At 38.9% G+C, this 23,991-nt stretch overlaps 1 non-coding gene across 1 annotated transcript; it reads left to right on the plus strand.

The window, feature by feature from the left end:
- The first annotated feature begins 15,286 nt into the window (after window positions 1-15,286).
- On the plus strand, window positions 15,287-15,394 carry LOC112739919 (small nucleolar RNA R71). Its single transcript, XR_003170854.1, has one exon. It is a non-coding gene; the product is annotated as a small nucleolar RNA R71 (small nucleolar RNA).
- The last annotated feature ends 8,597 nt before the right edge of the window (window positions 15,395-23,991 follow it).

The raw sequence follows: 23,991 nt of genomic DNA on the forward strand, positions 1-23,991 counted from the left end.
GCCATCTCTCGACAAAGACCAACAGTAGTAAGTTGTCTAGGTAAAAATCTCTAACTCGAGCTACTTAGGCGAAACCAACTTTTTCCAAATATGGTAACAATGCATCAGGAGGATCCTCTACTCTTGAGTTCCTATTCCTCCTTGGAAATAGGACCCGTCGACTCTGTGTTATTTGGACATTAAGCTCAATTTTGAACATAACTAACAATAATACATTTTACCAAAAGCATCCTTAAAACTCTATTAACCATAAATCCCAATTCATCTCAATCAAAATACACTACAATAATTAGCCTAAATATAAAGACTTCTACATTAAATTTTAACCAATAACACCTATTATGTAAAGCATATCTAAAAATCTACTAACTCAGCATTTATCTTATTTCATACTAGTCGATAACATATACCCTAAATCTAACAAGTTCTAAATATAAACATCTCTCTAATCTATATATTTATAAACATATATTCTCTAATATATTAGAGTTATCCTAAACTTATAACTATTAGCTAACCAACTAATAATTTAAGTTCTAACCAGATCATTAATGTGACCCACGATATGCCTGCCTTCGTTCAAACGGTTGATATCATTGCTCCAAGTCATCACGCCAACTTTTTCCCCCATCTCTTCTTTTTTCTCTTTTTTTTCTTCTTTTCTCGGCTTTCACTCTTCAAACTCGGTGAAAATCTAAAAAATGATTGCTAATGAATGTATAGGGACTGCCTGCTGGTGCGGAATTTATAGCCATAAACTAACCGGCAAGTGCACCGGGTCGTACCAAGTAATACCTCAGGTGAGTGAGGATTGATCCCACGAGGATTGATAGATTAAGCAACAATAATTGAGTGATAAGCTTAGTCAGGCAAACAAAAAATAGTGTTTGGAAGTTCAAAGGCATTAAAAAGTAATTAAGAATTTCAAAAAGCAAGCAGTAAATGAGCTGTGAAATATATATGGGGAAACAGTTAAGGCTTTAGAGTTATCTATTTTTCCGGATTAACTTTTCTTACTAATTATTTTAATTATGTAGGATTTAATTTATGGCAAACTATATGTGACTAGACCCTAATTCGTTAGACTTTTCTAGTCTCCTCTAAAATTCATTAACTGCCAATTTCTTGGTCAATTAATTTCAATTAGAAGCTGCATGATCAAATTCCAGTTTATATGCCAAAAAAAAAACTCTAATTACCGAAAAATAAAAAGATTATATGTCACGTATCCCGTTAAATCCATATAATTAAAATTTAGGAGAATATGTTTTCAAGCTGTTGTTCAAGTAAAGAGCTTTTCCAAGTTATACAAGAACTCAATTAGAAAGAGGGTCATACTTCCGTTCCACCCAAATTCATAAGATAAAGAGCAAAAAGAATTCTTAAATTATAAATCCATACATGAATTAAAATAGAAAAAGCAATAAAATCAATCCATACAAATAGACAGAGCTCCTAACCTTAACAATGGAGGATTAGTTGCTCATGTTCAGAGTAGAAAACTAGGATTGTAAATTGGAATGGAATAATGTTGTGTTGGAATCACCCTGTTGGAATCCCTTTTATATCTAATCCTAATAATTTAAAATCTATTATCTAAAACTAAAATAATATCTTTTCCTAAAAATAATATTTGAATTTAAATTTGAATTAATTAACAAGTCTTCAATTGATGGGTGGGGACCATTTATTTTGTCTATTCTGCAGCTTCTAATCTGTGTTTTCTGGGCTGAAAACTGGGTCAAAACAGCCCAAAAATTGCCTCCAGCATTTTTCTGCATTTTCTGCACGTGGCGCATGTCACGCGTACGCATCGATGGTCTTTTTCGCGAGTCACGCGGATGCGTCAGTCACGCGGACGCGTCGCTGTGCAAATCTTCAAATCACGCGTACGCGTCAGTCACGCGCACGCATCACCTTGGAAAGTGCCAAATCACGCGTACGCGTCAGTCACGCGTACGCGTCGCTCCTCGCTGCCATCTCCTTTGATTCTTGTGCTATAGAAACTCCATCAAATCCAGCTGAACGCTACCTAAAATAAACAAAGTTGCAAAAGACTCAAAGTAGCATCCATATTGGCTAAAAGATAATTAATTCTTTATTAAACTCAATAAATTAGATGCAAATTCACTAGGAAAAGATAGGAATGCTCACGCATCACAACACCAAACTTGAACTGTTGCTTGTCCTCAAGCAACCAAAACTAATATAAGCTTAGGATATGAATTTGCATGAGAATAAGAGTTCGATTAAGCTCATGTCTCTTCTTATAGTGGGGTATACAACTGCAATCCTGAATAGTTTTGGCATCTCACTTTATCCTTTGAAGTTCAGAATGATTGGCATCCATAGGAACTCAGAATTCAGATAGTGTTATTGATTCTCCTAGTTTAGTATGTTGATTCTTGAACACAGCTATTGGTGCACAAATTGTGAATCACACTTTTTACAACTCGTACCACTAACCAGCAAGTGCACTGGGTCGTCCAAGTAATACCTTACGTGAGTAAGGGTCAAATCCCACAGAGATTGTTGGCTTGAAGCAATCTATGGTTATCTTGTAACTCTTAGTCAGGATATCAATTATAATTATCAAGTTGAATTATGAAGAATAAAAGAGCAAGAAATAAATACTTGTTATGCAGTAATGGAGAATATGTTGGAGTTTTGGAGATGCCTTGTCTTCTGAATCTCTGCTTTCCTACTATCATCTTCTTCACGCACGCAAGTTTCCTCCTATGGCAAGCTGTATGTTGGTGGATCACCGTTGTCAATGGCTACCACCGTCCTCTCAGTGAAAATGGTTCAGGTGCGCTGTCACCGCCCGGCTAATCATCTGTCGGTTCTCACTCATGCTAGAATAGGATCCGTTGGTCCTTTTGCGTCCGTCACTACACCTAACCTTTGTGAGTTTGAAGTTCATCACAGTCATTCAATCCCTGAATCCTACTCGGAATACCACAGACAAGGTTTAGACTTTCTGGATTCTCAAGAATGCTGCCAATGGATTCTAGCTTATACCACGAAGATTATGATTAAGGAATCCAAGAGATACTTATTCAATCTAATGTAGAACGGAGGTGGTTGTCAGGCACGCGTTCATAGGTTGAGAATGGTGATGAGTGTCACGGATAATCACATTCATCATATTGAAGTGCGAATAAATATCTTAGATAGAAACAAGCGTGTTTGAATAGAAAACAGAAGTAATTGTATTAATTCATCGAGACACAGCAGAGCTCCTCACCCCCAACAATGGAGTTTAGAGACTCATGCCATCAAGGAGTACAAAGTTCAGATCTAAAATGTCATGAGATACAAAATAATCCTCTAAAAGTTGTTTAAATAGTAAGCTAGTAATCTAGGTTTGCAGAGAATGAGTAAACTATGATAGATAGTGCAGAAATTCACTTCTGGAGCCCACTTGGTGTGTGCTGGGGCTGAGACTTAAGCTTTACACGTTCTTAGGCTGTTTCTGGAGTTAAATGCCAGGTTATAACCTGTTTTGGGCGTTTAACTCCAACTTGTAACCTGTTTCTAGCGTTTAACGCCAGACTACAACATGGAACTGGAGTTGAACGCCCGTTTACGTCGTCTATACTTGAGCAAAGTATAAACTATTATATATTGCTAGAAAGCCCTGGATGTCTACTTTCCAACGCAATTGGGAGCGCACCAATTGGACTTTTGTAGCTCCAGAAAATCCATTCCAAGTGCAGAGAGGTCAGAATCCAACAGCATCAGCAGTCCTTTTTTAGCGTGAATCAGATTTTTGCTCAGCTCCCTCAATTTCAGCCAGAAAATACCTGAAATTACAGAAAAACACACAAACTCATAGTAAAGTCCAAAAATATGAATTTTTCCTAGAAACTAATGAAAATATACTAAAAACTAACTAAAATATACTAAAAACTACATGAAATTAACCCCAAAAGCGTATAAAATATCCGCTCATCACAACACCAAACTTAAACTGTTGGTTGTCCCCAAGCAACTAAACAAATAAAATAGAATAAAAATAAGTCAAGAAGCAATAATATCTCAGAGTTTTTTTTTTAGTGAAGCTCATATTCTAATTAGATGAGCGGGACTAGTAGCTTTTTGCTTCCGAACAGTTTTGGCATCTCACTTTATCCATTGAAGCTCAGAATGATTGGCATCTATAGGAACTTAGAATTCAGATAGTGTTTTTGATTCTCCTAGTTCAGTATGTTTATTCTTGAACACAGCTACTTTATGAGTCTTGGCCGTGGCCCTAAGCACTTTGTTTTCCAGTATTACCACCGGATACATAAATGCCACAGACACATAATTGGGTGAACCTTTTCAGATTGTGACTCAGCTTTGCTAAAGTCCCCAGTTAGAGGTGTCCAGGGTTCTTAAGCACACTCTTCTTTTTACTTTGGTCCTTGACTTTAACCGCTCAGTCTCAAGTTTTCACTTGACACCTTCACGCCACAAGCACATGGTTAGGGACAGCTTGGTTTAGCCGTTTAGGCCAGGATTTGATTCCTTTAGGCCCTCCTATCCACTGATGCTCAAAGCCTTGGATCCTTTTTATTACCCTTGCCTTTTGGTTTTAAGGGCTATTGGCTTTTTCTGCTTGCTTTCTCTTTTTCTTTTTCTATTTCTTTTATTTTCGCCATTTTTTTTTGCAAGCTTTTGTATTCACTGCTTTTTCTTGCTTCAAGAATAATTTTTTTATGATTTTTTAGATTATGAAATAACATTTCTCCTTTTTCATCATTCTTTCAAGAGCCAACATATTTAACATTCATAAACATCAAATTCAGAAGACATATGCACTGTTCAAGCATTCATTCAGAAAACAAAAAGCATTGCCACCACATGTAAATAATTAGAATTTTTCTTATTAAAAACTCGAAAAATATTGCCTCCTTATTCTAAAGAAAATCTGCTATTTTATTCATGTTTAATGATGATGAGAAAAATAAATTATAGCTTAATTAGAGATAAAATCAAAATATAGATACTAATTACTACTACTCATATATAACTTCTAAGGTAAAACTCAAATAAGAACAATTATCACAGAGTTAAGGCTAAGATTAGAACTCAACATTGAATTTGGGAGGTGGATGCCTCTTTAGTCTGTGGAGTGCTTGGCCCTTCAAGAGATAGTTTCTGACGCTTTAATTCCTTCAGTTCACGCCCTTGCTCTTCTTGTTCTCTAAGCAATTTGCAGAGCATGCTGTTTTGATTTTGCTGTTCTTCCTTCAGTTGATCCACAGCTTCTTGCAACTTGGTGACAGATGCTTCTAGGTGCTCCCAGTATTCAATTTGAGAAATTTCCGGGAGGAACTCCTCTACTTTTCTCTTGATGGGGTCGTCCTGCACTTGTTGTCCTTCCATAGACTTTTTGGTGATTGATTGCTCAACTGAGATATACTTATCTACTCCCATCTTTATCCCAGCATCTTTACATAACAGAGAAACTAAGCTTGGATAGGCCAATTTGGCATATTTGGAGTTCTTGTTTGCAATTTTGTAAAGCTCACAAGCAATCAGCTAATGAACTTCTACTTCTTTTTCCAGCATAATGCAATGAATCATCACTGCTCTTCTGATGGTGACTTCAGAGCGGTTGCTAGTGGACAGTATAGAGCGCCCAATGAAGTCCAGCCAGCCTCTGGCGACTAGTTTGAGATCTCCTCTTTTGAGTTGGTTTGGGGCACCCTTTGTGTTGGTTGTCCATTTAGCTCAAGGGAGGCATATGTCCTCTAGGATTTTGTCCAAGCTCAGGTTTGATCTCATCATTCTCCTATTGAAGGAATCTGGGTCATCTTGCAGTTGAGGCAGCTTGAAGATCTCCCTTATTTTGTCAGGGTGGGTGTGAACAATCTTCCCTCTGACCAGAGTTCTATAGTCATAGAATGCGGTTCCAGCTATTCTCTGCCTGTCCGTCTGCCACAGATTAGCGTAGAATTCCTGAATCATGTTTCTTCCCACCTTTGTTTCAGGATTAGCTAGGACTTCCCAGCTCCTGTTTCGGATTTGCTCTTGGATCTCCGGATATTCATCTTCTTTCAGATCGAATTTAACTTCCGGGATCACTGACCTTAGACTCATTATTTTGTAAAAATGGTCTGAATGTTCTTTGGTTATGAACTTCCCTTGATTCCAAAGTGGTTTTGGAATATTCTCTTTCTTGCCTCTGGAGTCGGTTTGTTTTCCCTTAGGAGCCATGATCTCAGTGGGTATTGGTTTAGTGATCACGGATAAACACACCAAACTTAGAGGTTTGCTTGTCCTCAAGCAAAAGAAAGTAAAGGAAAGGGAAAGAGGGAGAGCCAAGAGCAACTTGTGGAGGAGAGGGGGAGAGGCCAAACCAATATTTAAAGGGAAGGGGGTGGGTTTCGAAAATTATTTGAAAAAGATATGATAGAAAAAGTGATTTGGAAAAGATAAGTATGATAGGAAAAGATGTGATTTAAAATTGAAAAGATATGAAAGATATTTGAAAAAGATGATGTGAAGATTTGAAAAAGATATTGATGAGTTGAAAAGATTTTAGAAGGAAAAGAGATAGATTTGTTTTGAAAAGGATTTGAAAATAATTTGAAGAGGAATAAGAAAAAGGGTTTATGAATTAAGATACATTTGATATCTTTTGAAAAAGGATTTGAAAAATTAGGATTTGTAACATGTTTGTGAAAGAAATCATGAATTGAAACATAAAAAATGGAAAAACTTTGAATTGAAAACGAAATTGCCTACTCCCCACAATCCTGGCATTAAACGCCCAACTGCTGCATGTTTTGGGCGTTTAACGCCCAGTTGGTGCTTGTTTTGGGCGTTTAACGCCCAGGCTGTTGCTTCTAGCTGTCGTTAAACGCTAGAAACCCCTTTGTCACTGGGCGTTTTTCTGAACGCCCAGGATGCTGTAAATCTGGCGTTAAACGCCCAGAAGCTGCTTCTTTCTGGCGTTTAACGCCCAGATGGCTATCTTTATTGGCGTTAAATGCCCAGTAGATTCTCCTTTTGGGCGTTTAACGCCCAATTGTGCCTCTTACTGGCGTTTTCTTGCCAGTGAGCTCCTTTTTCTTGTTTTGTACTCTGAATTCTTCTGTAACCCTGTGGACTTATGCAATTGATTCTTTACCTTGTTAATATTAAGATCATATATTTTAAAAATAAATAAAATGAAGAATAAAATAAAATAAAATAACAGAAAAAGTTTTGCTAATGGCTGGGTTGCCTCCCAGCAAGCGCTTCTTTATTGTCCTTAGCTGGACCTTGCTGAGCTTTTAATCTAGCCTCAGCCTTGAGCACTCTTACTCAACATTGCCTTCAAGATAGTGCTTGATTCTCTGTCCATTAACAATGAACTTCTTATCAGAATCAATGTCTTGAAGCTCCACATAACCATATGGTGATACACTTGTAATCACATATGGTCCCCTCCACCGGGATTTCAGTTTTCCGGGGAATAGCCTGAGCCTAGAGTTAAACAACAGAACCTTTTGTCCTGTTCAAAGACTCTAGATGACAGCTTTCTGTCATGCCATCTTTTTTATTTCTCTTTATAAAGCTTGGCATTTTCGAAAGCAGTGAATCTGAATTCCTCTAGCTCATTCAGCTGGAGCAATCTTTTTTCTCCAGCTAATTTGGCATCAAAGTTTAGGAATCTGGTTGCCCAGTGGGCCTTATATTCTAGTTCCACAGGCAGATGACAGACTTTACCATACACAAGCTGGTATGGAGAGGTCCCTATAGGAGTCTTGAATGCTGTTCTGTAAGCCCACAGAGCATCATCCAAGCTTCTTGGCCAATCCTTTCTACGGGTACTTATAGTCCGTTCCAGGATTCTTTTTAGTTCTCTGTTAGAAACTTCAGCTTGCCCATTTGTTTGTGGATGATATGGAGTCGCCACCTTGTGGCGAATCCCATACCGGACCATGGCAGAGTAAAGTTGTTTGTTGCAGAAGTGAGTGCCCCCATCACTGATTAGTACTCTAGGGACACTAAACCTACTGAAGATATGTTTTTGGAGGAATTTCAGCACTATTTTAGTATCATTGGTGGGTGTGGCAACGGCCTCTACCCATTTTGATATATAGTCGACTGCCACCAGAATATAAGTGTTTGAGTATGATGGTGGGAAAGGTCCCATGAAGTCAATTTCCCATACATCAAACAACTCAATCTCCAAGATTCCCTGTTGAGGCATGGTGTAACCATGAGGCAGATTACCAGCTCTTTGGCAACTGTCACAATTACGTACAAACTCTCAGGAATCCCTATAGAGTGTAGGCCAGTAGAAGCCACATTGGAGGACCTTGGTGGCTGTTCGCTCACCTCTGAAATGGCCTCCATATTGTGATCCATGACAATGCCATAAGATCCTCTGTGCTTCTTCTCTAGGCACACACCTACAAATTATTCCGTCTGCACATCTCTTAAAGAGATAGGGTTCATCCCACAAGTAGTACTTTGCATCAGTAATTAATTTTTTCTTTTGTTGCCTGCTGTACTCCTTGGGTATGAACTTTGCAGCTTTATAGTTTACAATGTCTGCAAACCATGGAGTTTCCTGAATGGCAAACAAATGCTCATCCGGAAAGATCTCAGAGATCTCAATAGAGGGGGGAAACTCCCCTTCTGCTAGTTCTATCCGGGACAAATGATCAGCCACTTGGTTCTCTGTCCCTTTTCTGTCTCTTATTTCTATATCAAACTCTTGCAGAAGCAACATCCATCTTATGAGCCTGTGTTTTGAATCTTGCTTTGTGAGTAGATATTTAAGAGCAGCATGGTCAGTGTACACAATCACTTTTGATCCTACTAAGTATAATCTAAACTTGTCAATGGCATAAACCACTGCAAGCAATTCTTTTTCTGTGGTTGTGTAATTTTTCTGGGCATCATTTAAAACACGGCTAGCATAATAAATGACATGCAGAAGCTTGTCATGCCTCTGCCCCAGTACTGCACCAATGGCGTGGTCATTGGCATCACACATAAGTTCAAATGGTAAAGTCCAGTCTGGTGCAGAAATAACCGGTGCTGTGACCAGCTTAGCTTTCAGAGTCTCAAACGCCTGCAGACACTCTGTGTCAAATACGAATGGTATGTCAACAGCTAGCAGATTGCTCAGGGGTTTTGCAATTTTTGAAAAATCCTTTATAAACCTCCTGTAGAATCCTGCATGCCCCAGAAAGCTTCTGATTGCCTTAACATTAGCAGGTGGTGGTAATTTTTCAATTACTTCCACTTTAGCTTGATCCACCGCTATTCCCTTGTTTGAAATTTTATGCCCAAGGACAATTCCTTCAGTCACCATAAAGTGACATTTTTTCCAATTTAAAACTAGGTTGGTCTCTTGGCATCATTTCAGAACAAGTGCTAAATGGTCAAGGCAGGAGCTGAATGAGTCTCCAAATACTGAAAAGTCATCCATGAAGACTTCCAGAAACTTCTCTACCATATCAGAGAAGATAGGGAGCATGCACCTCTGAAAGGTTGCATGTGCATTACTGGTGCACGAAATCGTGATCTTTCCTTCCTTGGTAACGGCGCTAAAAACTCAATACGCACGTTCATGTTCTTAATTCTGTTTCACAACTTCGTACAATTAACCAGCAAGTGCACTGGGTCGTCCAAGTAATAAACCTTACGTGAGTAAGGGTCGATCCCACGGAGATTGTCGGCTTGAAGCAAGCTATGGTCACCTTGTAAATCTCAGTCAGGCGGATTCAAATGTATTAAGAGATTATAGTATACTAAAAGATAATTAAAATGGGATAGAGATACTTATGTAATTCATTGGTGAGAATTTCAGATAAGCGTATAGAGATGCTTTCGTCCCTTTGAACCTCTGCTTTCCTGCTGTCTTCATCCAATCCTTCCTACTCCTTTCCATGGCAAGCTCTATGTAGGGCACACCGTTGTCAATGGCTACTTCCCATCCTCTCTGTGAAAAAGGTCTAAATGCTCTGTCACAGCACGGCTAATCATCTGTCGGTTCTCGATCATACTGGAATAGGATCCATTGATCCTTTTGCGTCTGTCACTACGCCCAGCACTCGCGAGTTTAAAGCTCGTCACAGCCATCCCTTCCCAGATCCTACTCGGAATACCACAGACAAGGTTTAGACTTTCCGAATCTCAGGAATGGCCATCCATGGGTTCTAACTTATACCACAAAGACACTAATAACTCGGACTCGGTCCCTTGTATTAGATATCCAAGAGATATCCATTCAATCTAAGGTAGAACGGAAGTGGTTGTCAGGCACGCGTTCATAAGTGAGAATGATGATGACTGTCATGATCATCACATCCATCATATTGAAGTGCGAATGAATATCTTAGAAGCAGAATAAGTTGAATTGAATAGAAAAACAGTAGTACTTTGCATTAATCTTTGAGGAACAGCAGAGCTCCACACCTTAATCTATGGTGTGTAGAAACTCTACCGTTGAAAATACATAAGTGATTAAGGTCCAGGCATGGCCGAATGGCCAGCCCCCAAACGTGATCTAAAGATGAAACTAAAGATGTAAATACAATAGTAAAAAGTCCTATTTATACTATACTAGCTACTAGGGTTTACAGAAGTAAGTAAATAGTGCAGAAATCCACTTCCGGGGCCCACTTGGTGTGTGCTTGGGCTGAGCATTGAGCTTTACACGTGTAGAGGCTTCTCTTGGAGTTGAACGCCAGTTTGTAGCCTATTTCTGGCGTTGAACTCCACTTTGTAACCTGTTTCTGGCATTTAACTCCAGAATGCAGCATGGAACTGGCGTTGAACGCCAGTTTACGTCCTCTATCCTTATTCAAAGTATGGACTATTATATATTGCTGGAAAGCCCTGAATGTCTAATTTCCAGCACAATTGAGAGTGCGCCATTTGAAGTTCTGTAGCTCTATAAAATCCACTTTGAGTGCAGAGAGGTCAGAATCCAACAGCATCTGCAGTCCTTTTTCAGCCTAAATCAGATTTTTGCTCAGGTCCCTCAATTTCAGCTAGAAATTACCTGAAATCACAGAAAAATACACAAACTCATAGTAAAGTCCAGAAATGTGAATTTTAATTAAAAACTAATAAAAATATACTAAAAATGAACTAAATCATACTAAAAATTATGTAAAAATAATGCCAAAAAGCGTATAAATTATCCGCTCATCACAACACCAAACTTAAATTGTTGCTTGTCCCCAAGCAACTGAAAATCAAATAGGATAAAAAGAAGAGAATATACTATAAATTCCAAAATATCAATGAAACTTAGCTCCAATCAGATGAGCGGGACTTGTAGCTTTTTGCCTCTTGAATAGTTTTGGCATCTCACTTTATCTATTGGAGTTCAGAATGATTGGCATCTATAGGAACTTAGAATTCAGATAGTGTTATTGATTCTCCTAGTTCAGTATGTTGATTCTTGAACACAGCTACTTTATGAGTCTTGGTCGTGGCCCTAAGCACTTTGTTTTCCAGTATTACCACCGGATACATAAATGCCACAGACACATAATTGGGTGAACCTTTTCAGATTGTGACTCAGCTTTGCTAGAGTCCCCAATTAGAGGTGTCCAGGGTTCTTAAGCACACTCTTTCTTTTGCTTTGGACCTCGACTTTAACCGCTCAATCTCAAGTTTTCACTTGACACCTTCACGCCACAAGCACATGGTTAGGGACAGCTTGGTTCAGCCACTTAGGCCAGGATTTTATTCCTTTAGGCCCTCCTATCCACTGATGCTCAAAGCCTTGGATCCTTTTTATTTACCCTTGTCTTTTGGTTTTAAGGGTTACTGGCTTTTTGCTCTTGCCTTTTGGTTTTAAGAGCTTTTGGCTTTTTCTGCTTGCTTTTTCTTTTTCTCTTTTCTCTCTTTTTTTTTGCTATTTTTTTTCTATTTTTTCTGCAAGCTTTTGTCTGCTTTTTCTTGCTTCAATAATTATTTTTATGATTTTTTAGATTATCTAATAACATTTCTCCTGTTCATCATTCTTTCAAGAGCCAACATATTTAACATTCATAAACATCAACTTCAAAAAGACATATGCACTGTTCAAGCATACATTCAGAAAATAAAAAGTATTGCCACCACATCAAAATAATTAAACTAATTTCAAGGATGAATTTGAAACCCTGTACTTCTTGTTTTTTTGTAATTAAAACATTTTTCATTCAAGAGAGGTGATGGATTCATATTCATAACTTTAAGGCATAGACACTTAGACACTAATGATCATATAGTAAAGACACAAACATAAATAAAACATAAAGAATGGGAACCGAAAACAGAAAATAAATAGACAAGGAGATTAAGGAATGAGTCCACCTTAGTGAGGGTGGCGTCTTCCTCTTCTTGAAGAACCAATGGTGCTCTTGAGCTCCTCTATGTCTCTTCCTTGTCTTTCTTGCTCCTCCCTCATAGCTCTTTGATCTTCTCTAATTTCATGGAGGATGATGGAGTGCTCTTAGTGCTCCACCCTTAGTTGTTCCATGTTAGAACTTAATTCTCCTAGGGAAGTGTTGATTTGTTCCCAATAGTTTTGTGGAGGGAAGTGCATCCCTTGAGGCATCTCAGGGATTTTATGGTGAGGAATCTCCTCATGCTCATGTTGAGGTCCATGATCTCTTGTTTGCTCCATCCTTTTCTTAGTGATGGGCTTATCCTCTTCAATGAGGATGTCTTTGGCCTTAGGTGCCATAAATGGTTATGGAAAAAAAAGTAATGCTTTTACCACACCAAACTTAGAAAGTTTGCTCATCCTCGAGCAAAAGAAGAAAGAAAAGATGAGAAGAAGAAGAGATGGAGGAGATGGAGGTGTATGAATGGTTCGGCCATTGGGGGTTTAAGGTGGTTATGATATGTGAAAAGGAAGGAGTTATGGTTTGAATTTGAGTGGGTGGGTGTAGGTGGGTGTATGATGGTTTTGAAGGGGAATTGGAGGTGATTGGTGGAGGTTAATTTGGGGAAGAATGTTGTGAAAAGGTGTGAAGAGGAGAGAAGAAGAGGTAGGGATCCTGTGGGGTTCACAGATCCAGTGGGGCCAAGAACTTAACATCCCTGCTCCAATTAGGCATGTAAAACGCCCTCTGTAGGCAATCCTGGCGTTTAACGCCAGATTGCAGCATGTTTCTGGCGTTAAACGCCACTTCCATGCTTGTTTTGGGCATTCAACGCCAATCTATAGCATGTTTCTGGCTTTGAACGCCAGTATGGTGCATGTTTCTGGCGTTAAACGCTAGTCTGATGCTTGTTTTTGGCGTTTAACGCCAACTTTCCTCTGGGTGCAATCCTGGCATTTAACGCCAGACTGCTGCTTGTTTCTGGCGTTTAACGCCAGTTTCATGCTCTGTTCTGGCGTTAAACGCCAGCCAGATGCTCCTTACTGGCGTTTAAACGCGAGTAAGCCCTTCCTCCAGGGTGTGCTATTTTCAATGCTATTTTTCATTCTGTTTTCAATTTTTCAGTAGTTTTTGTGACTCCACATGATCATCAACCTAATAAAACAATAAATAACAAAGAGAAAATAAAATAAAAATGATTAAATAACGTTGGGTTGCCTCCCAACAAGCGTTTCTTTAATGTCAATAGCTTGACAGTGAGCTCTTATGGAGCTTCACAGATGTTCAGAGCTTTGTTGGAACCTCCCAACACCAAACTTAGAGTTTGAATGTGGGGGTTCAACACCAAACTTAGAGTTTGGTTGTGGCCTCCCAACACCAAACTTAGAGTTTGACTGTGGGGGCCTTGGTTGACTCTGCAGTGAGAGAAGCTTATCATGCTTCCTCTCCATGGTTACAGAAGGAGATCCTTGAGTTTTAAACACAAGGTTGTCCTCATTCACTTGAAGGACCAACTCTCCTCTGTCCACATTAATCACAGCTTTTGCTGTGGCTAGGAAGGGTCTTCCAAGGATGATGGATTCATCCTCATCCTTCCCAGTGTCTAGGATTATGAAATCAGCAGGGATGTAAAGGCCTTTAACCTTTACTAGCACGTCCTCTACTTGTCCATAAGCCTGTTTTCTTGAGTTGTCTGCCATCTCCAGTGAGATTCTGGCAGTTTGCACCTCAAAGATTCTCAGTTTCTCCATTACAGAGAGGGGCATCAGGTTTATCCCTGACCCAAGGTCACATAGAGCCTTCTCAAAGGTCATGGTACCTATGGTACAAGGTATTAAGAACTTTTCAGGATCCTGTTTCTTCTGAGGCAATCTCAGTTGATCCAGATCACTCAGTTCATTGGTGAGCAAGGGAGGTTCATCTTCCCAAGTCTCATTACCAAATAATTTGGCATTCAGCTTCATGATTGCACCAAAGTACTTGACAACTTGCTCTTCATTGATATCTTCATTCTCTTCAGAAGAAGAATACTCATCAGAGCTCATGAATGGCATAAGGAGGTTCAATGGAATCTCTATGGTCTCTAGATGAGCCTCAGATTCCTTTGGTTCCTCAGAGAGAAACTTCTTGTTGATCACTGGACGTCCCAGGAGGTCTTCCTCACTGGGATTCACGTCCTCTCCCTCCCTTGTAGGTTCGGCCATGGTAATCAATTCAATGCCCTTGCACTCTCCTTTTGGATTCTCTTCTGTATTGCTTGGGAGAGTACTAGGAGGAGTTTTAGTGACTCTTTTACTCAGCTGGCCCACTTGTGCCTCCAAATTTCTAATGGAGGACCTTATTTCATTCATGAAACTTAGAGTGGCCTTAGATAGATCAGAGACTATGTTTGCTAAGCTAGATGGATTCTGCTCAGAACTCTCTGTCTTTTGCTGAGTGGATGATGGAAAAGGCTTGCTATTGCTAAACTTGTTTCTTCCACCATTATTAAAGCCTTGTTGAGGCTTTTATTGATCCTTCCATGAGAGATTTGGGTGATTTCTCCATGAGGGATTATAGGTGTTTCCATAGGGTTCACCCATGTAATTCACCTCTGCTATTGCAGGGTTCTCAGGATCATAAGTTTCTTCCTCAGAAGATGCCTCTTGAGTACTGTTGGATGCAGCTTGAATTCCATTCAGACTCTGAGAAATCATATTGACTTGCTGAGTCAATATTTTATTCTGAGCCAATATAGCATTCAGAGTATCGATTTCAAGAACTCCTTTCTTCATAGGCGTCCCATTATTCACAGGATTCCTTTCAGAAGTGTACATGAACTGGTTATTTGCAACCATGTCAATGAGTTCTTGAACTTCTGCAGGTATTTTCTTTAGGTGAATAGATCCACCTGCAGAATGGTCCAGTGATATCTTTGATAGCTCAGACAGACCATCATAGAATATATCCAGGATGGTCCATTCTAAAAGCATGTCAGAAGGACACCTTTTGGTCAGTTCCTTGTATCTCTCCCAAGCTTCATAGAGGGATTCACCTTCTTTCTGTCTGAAGGTTTGAACATCCACTCTAAGCTTACTAAGCTTTTGAGGAGAAAAGAACTTAGCTAAGAAAGTCGTGACCAGCTTATCCCAAGAGTTCAGGCTATCTTTAGGTTGAGAGTCCAACCATACTCTAGCTCTATCTCTTACAGCAAACGGGAAAAGCATAAGCCTGTAGACCTCGGGATCAACCCCATTGGTCTTAACAGTATCATAGATCTGCAAGAATTCAGTCAAGAACTGAAAAGGATCTTCAGATGGAAGTCCATGAAACTTGCAGTTCTGTTGCATCAGAGAAACTAATTGAGGTTTAAGCTCAAAATTGTTTGCTCCAATGGCAGGGATTGAGATGCTTCTTCCATGTAAATTGGAATTAGGTGCAGTGAAGTCACCAAGCATCCTCCTTGCATTGTTATTATTTTCGGCCATATCTTCTTCTTTTTCGAAAATTTTTGTCAGATTTTCTCCAGAGAGTTGTGCTTTAGCTTCCCTTAGCTTCCTCTTCAGAGTCCTTTCAGGTTCAGGATCAGCTTCAACAAGAATGTTCTTATCCTTGTTCCTGCTCATATGAAAAAGAAGAAAACAAAAAATAATAGGGATCCTATTTGCCTCAGTAGAGAGAAGTTCCTTTATGTGAGTAGAAGAAGAGAAGAATATGAGAAGGAGAAGAGGAAAAATTCGAACTCAGAAAGGGAAGAAGGGGTTCGAATTTTTAGGTGAGGAAAAGTGTTAGTAGATGAATAAATAAATAGAAGGAGATGAGAGATAAGAAAGGAATTCAAAAATTAAACAAAATAAAATAAAAATATTTTAAAATTAAATTTAAAATTCGAAAATTAATAATTAAAATTAAATTAAATTAAAACAATTAGTTAATTAAAATAAAATTTTGAAAAAAGAGGGAAGGAATTTCGAAAATTAAAGGTAGAGAGTTAGTTGGGCAGTTTTGAAAAAGATATGATTGAAATAAAAAGATATGATTGAAAAAGATTTGAAATTTGTTTTTGAAAAAGATATGATTGAAATTGAAAAAGATAAGAAAGATTAAATTTTGAAAAGATAGGAAGTTAGAAAAGAAGTTAGAAAAGATTTTGAAATTAATTTTGAAAAGATATGATTGAAACTTAATTTGAAAAAGATTTGAAAATCAAATTTGAAAAGATTTGATTTTGAAAATTAAAGTTGATTACTTGACTAACAAGAAACTAAAAAGATATGATTCTAGAGTTTAAAGATTGAACCTTTCTTAATAGGCAAGTAACAACTTTGAAAAATTTTGAATCAAAACATTAAATGCTAATAAAATTTTCGAAAATTAAGAAATAAAATAAGAAAAAGATTTTGAAAATTAATTTGAATATTTTCGAAAAAATGAAAAAGATTTTGAAAAATTTTAAAAAGGAATTCGAAAATATAAAAAGAAAATTGAAAAAGATTTGATTTTGAAAAAGATAAGATTTTTAAATTGAAAATTTGATTTGACTCATAAAAACAACTAGATTTTTTTTTTAATTTTGAAAAAGTCAACTCAAATTTTCGAATTTGATGAGTGAAAAAGGGAAAGATATATTTTTTTTTGAATTTTAATAAAGAAAGAGAAAAACAACCCAAAGACTCAATGCATGAAAATTTTGGATCAAAACATGTGATGTATGCAAGAACACTATGAATGTCAAGATGAACACCAAGAACACTTTGAATGTCAAGATGAACACCAAGAACTTATTTTTGAAAAATTTTCAAGAAAAGAAAACATGCAAGACACCAAACTTAAAAATTTGCAAACTTTAGACACTAACAAATTGAAAATGCATATGAAAAACTAGAAAAGACACAAAACAAGAAAATATGAAGATCAAACAAGAAGACTGACCAAGAACAACTTGAAGATCATGAAGAACATATGATGAATTTTCAAAAATTCTTGAGAAAAACAAAAATATGCAAGACACCAAACTTAAAAGTTGACTCTAGACTCAAGCAAGAAACACAAAAAATATTTTTGATTTTATGATTTTGTAAATTTTTTTGTATTTTTCGAAAATTAATTGGGAAAAACGAAAAAGAAGAAATTTTTTTTGTATTTTTCGAAAATAAGAAGTAAAAAGCTTAAAATTAAAATAAAGTTACCTAATCTGAGCAACAAGATGAACCGTCAGTTGTCCAAACTCGAAAATCCCCGGCAACGGCGCCAAAACTTGGTGCACCAAATCGTGATCATTCCTTCCTTGGTAACGGCGCTAAAAACTCAATACGCACGTTCATGTTCTTAATTCTGTTTCACAACTTCGTACAACTAACCAGCAAGTGCACTGGGTCGTCCAAGTAATAAACCTTACGTGAGTAAGGGTCGATCCCACGGAGATTGTCGGCTTGAAGCAAGCTATGGTCACCTTGTAAATCTCAGTCAGGCGGATTCAAATGTATTAAGAGATTATAGTATACTAAAAGATAATTAAAATGGGATAGAGATACTTATGTAATTCATTAGTGAGAATTTCAGATAAGCGTATAGAGATGCTTTCGTCCCTCTGAACCTCTGCTTTCCTGCTGTCTTCATCCAATCCTTCCTACTCCTTTCCATGGCAAGCTCTATGTAGGGCACACCGTTGTCAATGGCTACTTCCCATCCTTTCTGTGAAAAAGGTCCAAATGCTCTGTCACGGCACGGCTAATCATCTGTCGGTTCTCGATCATACTGGAATAGGATCCATTGATCCTTTTGCGTCTGTCACTATGCCCAGCGCTCGCGAGTTTGAAGCTCGTCACAGCCATCCCTTCCCAGATCCTACTCGGAATACCACAAACAAGGTTTAGACTTTCTGGATCTCAGGAATGGCCATCTATGGGTTCTAACTTATACCACGAAGACACTAATAACTCAGACTCGGTCCCCTGTATTAGATATCCAAGAGATATCCATTCAATCTAAGGTAGAACGGAAGTGGTTGTCAGGCACGCGTTCATAAGTGAGAATGATGATGACTGTCACGATCATCACATCCATCATATTGAAGTGCGAATGAATATCTTAGAAGCGGAATAAGTTGAATTGAATAGAAAAACAGTAGTACTTTGCATTAATCTTTGAGGAACAGCAGAGCTCCACACCTTAATCTATGGTATGTAGAAACTCTACCGTTGAAAATACATAAGTGATGAAGGTCCAGGCATGGCCGAATGGCCAGCCCCCAAACGTGATCTAAAGATGAAACTAAAGATGTAAATACAATAGTAAAAGGTCTTATTTATACTAGACTAGCTACTAGGGTTTACAGAAGTAAGTAAATAGTGCAGAAATCCACTTCCGGGGCCCACTTGGTGTGTGCTTGGGCTGAGCATTGAGCTATACACGTGTAGAGGCTTCTCTTGGAGTTGAACGCCAGTTTGTAGCCTATTTCTGGCGTTGAACTCCACTTTGTAACCTGTTTCTGGCGTTTAACTCCAGAATGCAGCATGGAACTGGCGTTGAACGCCAGTTTACGTCCTCTATCCTTATTCAAAGTATGGACTATTATATATTGCTGGAAAGCCCTGGATGTCTACTTTCCAACGCAATTGAGAGCGCGCCATTTGAAGTTCTGTAGCTCCAGAAAATCCACTTTGAGTGCAGAGAGGTCAGAATCCAACAGCATCTGCAGTCCTTTTTTAGCCTAAATCAGATTTTTGCTCAGGTCCCTCAATTTCAGCCAGAAATTACCTGAAATCACAGAAAAACACACAAACTCATAGTAAAGTCTAGAAATGTGAATTTTAATTAAAAACTAATAAAAATATACTAAAAACTAATTAAATCATACTAAAAACTATGTAAAAACAATGCCAAAAAGTGTATAAATTATCTGCTCATCAATTACACAGACCAAAAGGCATTCTTCTATAAGCAAATACTCCAGAAGGACATGTGAATGCTATTTTCTCTTGGTCCTGAGGATCTACTGCAATTTGGTTGTAACCTGAATAGCCATCCAAAAAGCAGTAATATTCATGACCTGCTAGTCTCTCTAGCATCTGGTCTATGAATGGTAAAGGAAAATGATCCTTTCTGGTGGCTGTATTGAGCCTTCTGTAGTCAATACACATGCGCCACCCTGTAACTGTTCTTGTAGGAACCAGTTCATTTTTTTCATTATGAACCACTGTCATGCCTCCCTTCTTGGGAATAACTTGAACAGGGCTCACCCAGGGGCTATCAGAAATGGGATAAATAATCCCAGCCTCCAGTAATTTGGTGACCTCTTTCTGCACCACTTCCTTCATGGCTAGATTTAGCTGCCTCTGTGGTTGAACCACTGGCTTAGCATCATCCTCCAATAGGATTTTGTGCATGCATCTAGCTAGGCTTATGCCCTTAAGGTCACTTATGGACCACCTAAGAGCTGTCTTGTGTGTCCTTAGCACTTGAATTAGTGCTTCCTCTTCTAGTGGATTTAAAGCAGAGCTTATGATCACTGGAAAAGTGTCACCTTCTCCCAGAAATGCATATTTCAGGGATGGTGGTGATGGCTTGAGCTCGGGTTTAGGAGGTTTCTCCTCTTCCTGAGGAAGTCTCAGAGGCTCTTTCACTTCCTCTGAACCCTCCAAATCAGGCTGAACATCTTTAAAGATGTCTTCCAGCTCTGATTCGAGACTCTCAGCCATGTTGACCTCCTCTACCAAAGAGTCAATGAGATCAACTTTCATGCAGTCTTTTGGTGTGTCTGGATGCTGCATGGCTTTGACAGCATTGAACTTAAACTCATCCTCATTGACTCTCAGGGTTACTTCTCCCTTTTGGACATCAATGAGAGTTTGTCCAATTGCTAGGAAAGGTCTTCCTAGAATGAGAGTAGCACTCTTGTGCTCCTCCATTTCCAGCATTACAAAGTCAGTGGGAAAGGCGAATGGCCCAACCCTGACAATTATGTCCTCAATCACGCCTTATGGGTATTTAATGGAGCCATCAGCAAGTTGGAGACATATCCGGGTTGGTTTAACTTCTTCAGTTAAACCAAGCTTTCTGATAGTGGATGCAGGTACTAGGTTGATGCTTGCCCCAAGATCACATAAAACTGTCTTGGTGCAATTACCCTCTAATGTGCATAGTATCAGAAAGCTCCCGGGATCTTTAAGCTTTTCTGGAAAGCTTTTCAGAATGACTGCACTGCATTCTTCAGTGAGGAGAACTCTTTCGGTTTCTCTCCAATCCTTCTTATGACTCAAGATCTCTTTCATGAACTTGGCATAAGAAGGTATTTGCTCAAGTGCCTCTGCAAACGGAATCTTTATTTCAAGAGTCCTGAGATAATCTGCAAAGCGAGCAAATTGCTTATCCTGCTCCTCTTGGCGGAGTTTTTGAGGATAAGGTATCTTGGCTTTATATTCCTCAACCTTAGTTACTGCAGGTTTGTTTCCTACAGAGGTGGTTGGAGAAGCCTTTTTAGAAGGGTTGTTATCAGCACTTGTGTGTGTCTGATCCCTCACTGGAATTTGAATTCCAGGGTTAGAAGCTGGATTGGCGTTGGACGCCAACTCCTTACTTGTTCCTGGCGTTTGAACGCCAGAACTGAGCTTCCATTGGGCGTTTGACGCCAACTCCTTGCTTGTTTCTGGCGTTTGAACGCCAGAGTTATTCCTCTCTGGGCTCTTACTGTCCTCAGAGGGATTTTGAATAGCAGTTTGTTCATTTCTTGGCTTCCTGCTATCTTGAAGTGAGGTATTTAATGTTTTTCCACTTCTTAATTGAACTGCTTGGCACTCTTCTGTTATTTGTTTTGATAACTGTTGTTCTGTTTGCTTCAACTGTACCTCCATATTTATATTAGCCATTCTTGTGTCTTGTAGCATCTCCTTGAATTTGGCTAGCTGTTTTGTTAGAAAGTCTAATTGCTGATTGAATTCAGTAATTTGTTCTGCAGGACTAAGTTCAGCAGTTACTGTTTTAGCCTCTTCTTTCATAGAAGATTCACTATTTAGGTACAGATGCTGATTTCTGGCAATTGTATCAATAAGCTCTTAAGCCTCTTCAATTGTCTTTCTCATGTGTATAAATCCACTGACTGAATGATCTAGAGAAATTTGAGCTTTCTCTGTAAGTCCATAATAGAAGATGTCTAACTGCACCCATTCTGAAAACATTTCAGAGGGGCATTTTCTTAACATCTCTCTGTATCTCTCCCAGGCATCATAAAGAGATTCATTATCTCCTTGTTTAAAGCCTTGGATGTCCAGCCTTAGCTGTGTCATCCGTTTTGGAGGAAAATATTGATTCAGAAATTTTTCTGACAGCTGTTTCCATGTCCTTATGCTAGCCTTAGGTTGGTTATTTAACCACCTCTTAGCTTGGTCTTTTACAGTAAATGGAAACAGTAATAATTTGTAGACATCCTGATCTACTTTCTTATCATATACTGTGTCAGCAATTTGTAAAAACTGTGCCAGAAACTCTGTAGGTTCTTCCTGTGGAAGACCAGAATACTGGCAACTTTGCTGCACCATAAAAACTAGGATTGTAAATTGGAAATTGGAATGGAATAATGTTGTGTTGGAATCACCCTGTTGGAATCCCTTTTATATCTAATCCTAATAATTTAAAATCTATTATCTAAAACTAAAATAATATCTTTTCCTAAAAATAATATTTGAATTTAAATTTGAATTAATTAACGAGTCTTCAGTTGATGAGTGGGGACCACTTATTTTGTCCATTCTGCAGCTTCTAATATGTATTTTCTGGGCTGAAAACTGGGTCAAAACAGCCCAGAAATCGCCCCCAGCATTTTTCTGCGTTTTCTGCACGTGGTGCATGTCACGCGTATGCATGGATGGTCTTTTTCGCGAGTCACGCGGACGCGTCGCTATGCAAATCTTCAAATCACGCGTACGCGTCAGTCACGCGCACGCGTCACCTTGGAAAGCGCCAAATCACGCGTACGCGTCAGTCACGCATACGCGTCACTCCTTGCTGCCATCTCCTTTGATTCTCGTGCTATAGAAACTCCATTAAATCCAGCCGAACACTACCTAAAATAAACAAAGTTGCAAAAGACTCAAAGTAGCATCCATATTGGCTAAAAGATAATTAATTCTTTATTAAACTCAATAAATTAGATGCAAATTCACTAGGAAAATATAGGAAAGATGCTCACGCATCACAACACCAAACTTGAACTGTTGCTTGTCCTCAAGTAACCAAAACTAATATAAGCTTAGGATGTGAATTTGCATGAGAATGAGAGTTCGATTAAGCTCATGTCTCTTCTTATAGTGGGGTTTACAACTGCAATCCTGAATAGTTTTGGCATTTCACTTTATCCTTTGAAGTTCAGAATGATTGGCATCCATAGGAACTCAGAATTCAGATAGTGTTATTGATTCTCCTAGTTTAGTATGTTGATTCTTGAACACAGCTACTGGTGCACAAATTGTGAATCACACTTTTCATAACTCGTACCACTAACCAGCAAGTGCACTGAGTCGTCCAAGTAATACCTTACGTGAGTAAGGCTCGAATCCCACAGAGATTGTTGGCTTGAAGCAATCTATGGTTATCTTGTAACTCTTAGTCAGGATATCAATTAAAATTATCAAGTTGAATTACGAAGAATAAAAGGAACTCAACCACCTTAGTTATCCTAGCGGTCGTTTTATTCTTCAGGTTGTGCTCCTCAGTGAAGATGATTCGCCTCCCTTTTGGTGCCATAGGAATAAACAGAAAACCTTAAGCGAAGCGTCAACACCAAACTTAGAGGTTTGCTTGTCCTCAAGCAAAGAAGAACTGAAAATAGAAAGAGACAAATATTATGATGAAAGAAAAAGAAAATAATAAAAGAATAAGAGAGAATTAGGATTGGGAGAGGGAAAAATAAAATTAAAACTGGGCGGCGTACGCGACGCGTACACGTACGGTACATGTACGTGTAGGTCGCGAGATTTTCTAAATGACACGTAAGCGTCAGGCACGCATCCGCGTGCCCTGGGTTTTGTGCGATTCGCGCGAAGCCAGCCGCGCGCACGCGTAACTCTTTGTTCGCGTGGCTTGGGAACCAATATTTTCATACGACGCGTGCGCGTCATTTACGCGCACGCGTGGATGGCCATTTGTGCAGATGACGCGCACGCGTCAGGGACGCGTACGCGTGAACAAGTTTTGAGCTTCTAGCACACTTCCAACCCCAAACCAGCACAACTCTCTACCCAATCACTCATTTACGCCGATTTTCAAAGTCACGCGTACGCGTCACTAACGCGCACGCGTGGAAGGCGAAAAGTGCAAACGACGCGCACGCGTGAGATACACGTATGCGTGATGTGGCTTGTGCTTCCAGTGCTAGTCCCGCTCAACTCTTTGTCAAATTTTATTTTTCACGCATATGCATATAACGCGTACGCGTCATGTGCTCCCCTTTTTTTTTTAAGTGTCCAGTTCCTGTTTGAAAATAGATGCATGATCAAAACACACGTAAAACGAAGGAAAAAAGTAAAAATTCAATAAAAATCAAATAAATAAGAAAATCACTACTACAAAAAATAACTAAGGATACAAAATTATCGGGTTGCCTCCCGACAAGCGCTTCTTTACCGTCACTAGCTTGACGGTCAGCTCCTCTAAGGAGGAGGATCATAGGGGCTCAGCTCTTCACCCCTTACTTTAA

Source organism: Arachis hypogaea, chromosome 13 (genome assembly GCF_003086295.3).
Source record: "Arachis hypogaea cultivar Tifrunner chromosome 13, arahy.Tifrunner.gnm2.J5K5, whole genome shotgun sequence".
NCBI classification, from domain to species: domain Eukaryota; kingdom Viridiplantae; phylum Streptophyta; class Magnoliopsida; order Fabales; family Fabaceae; genus Arachis; species Arachis hypogaea.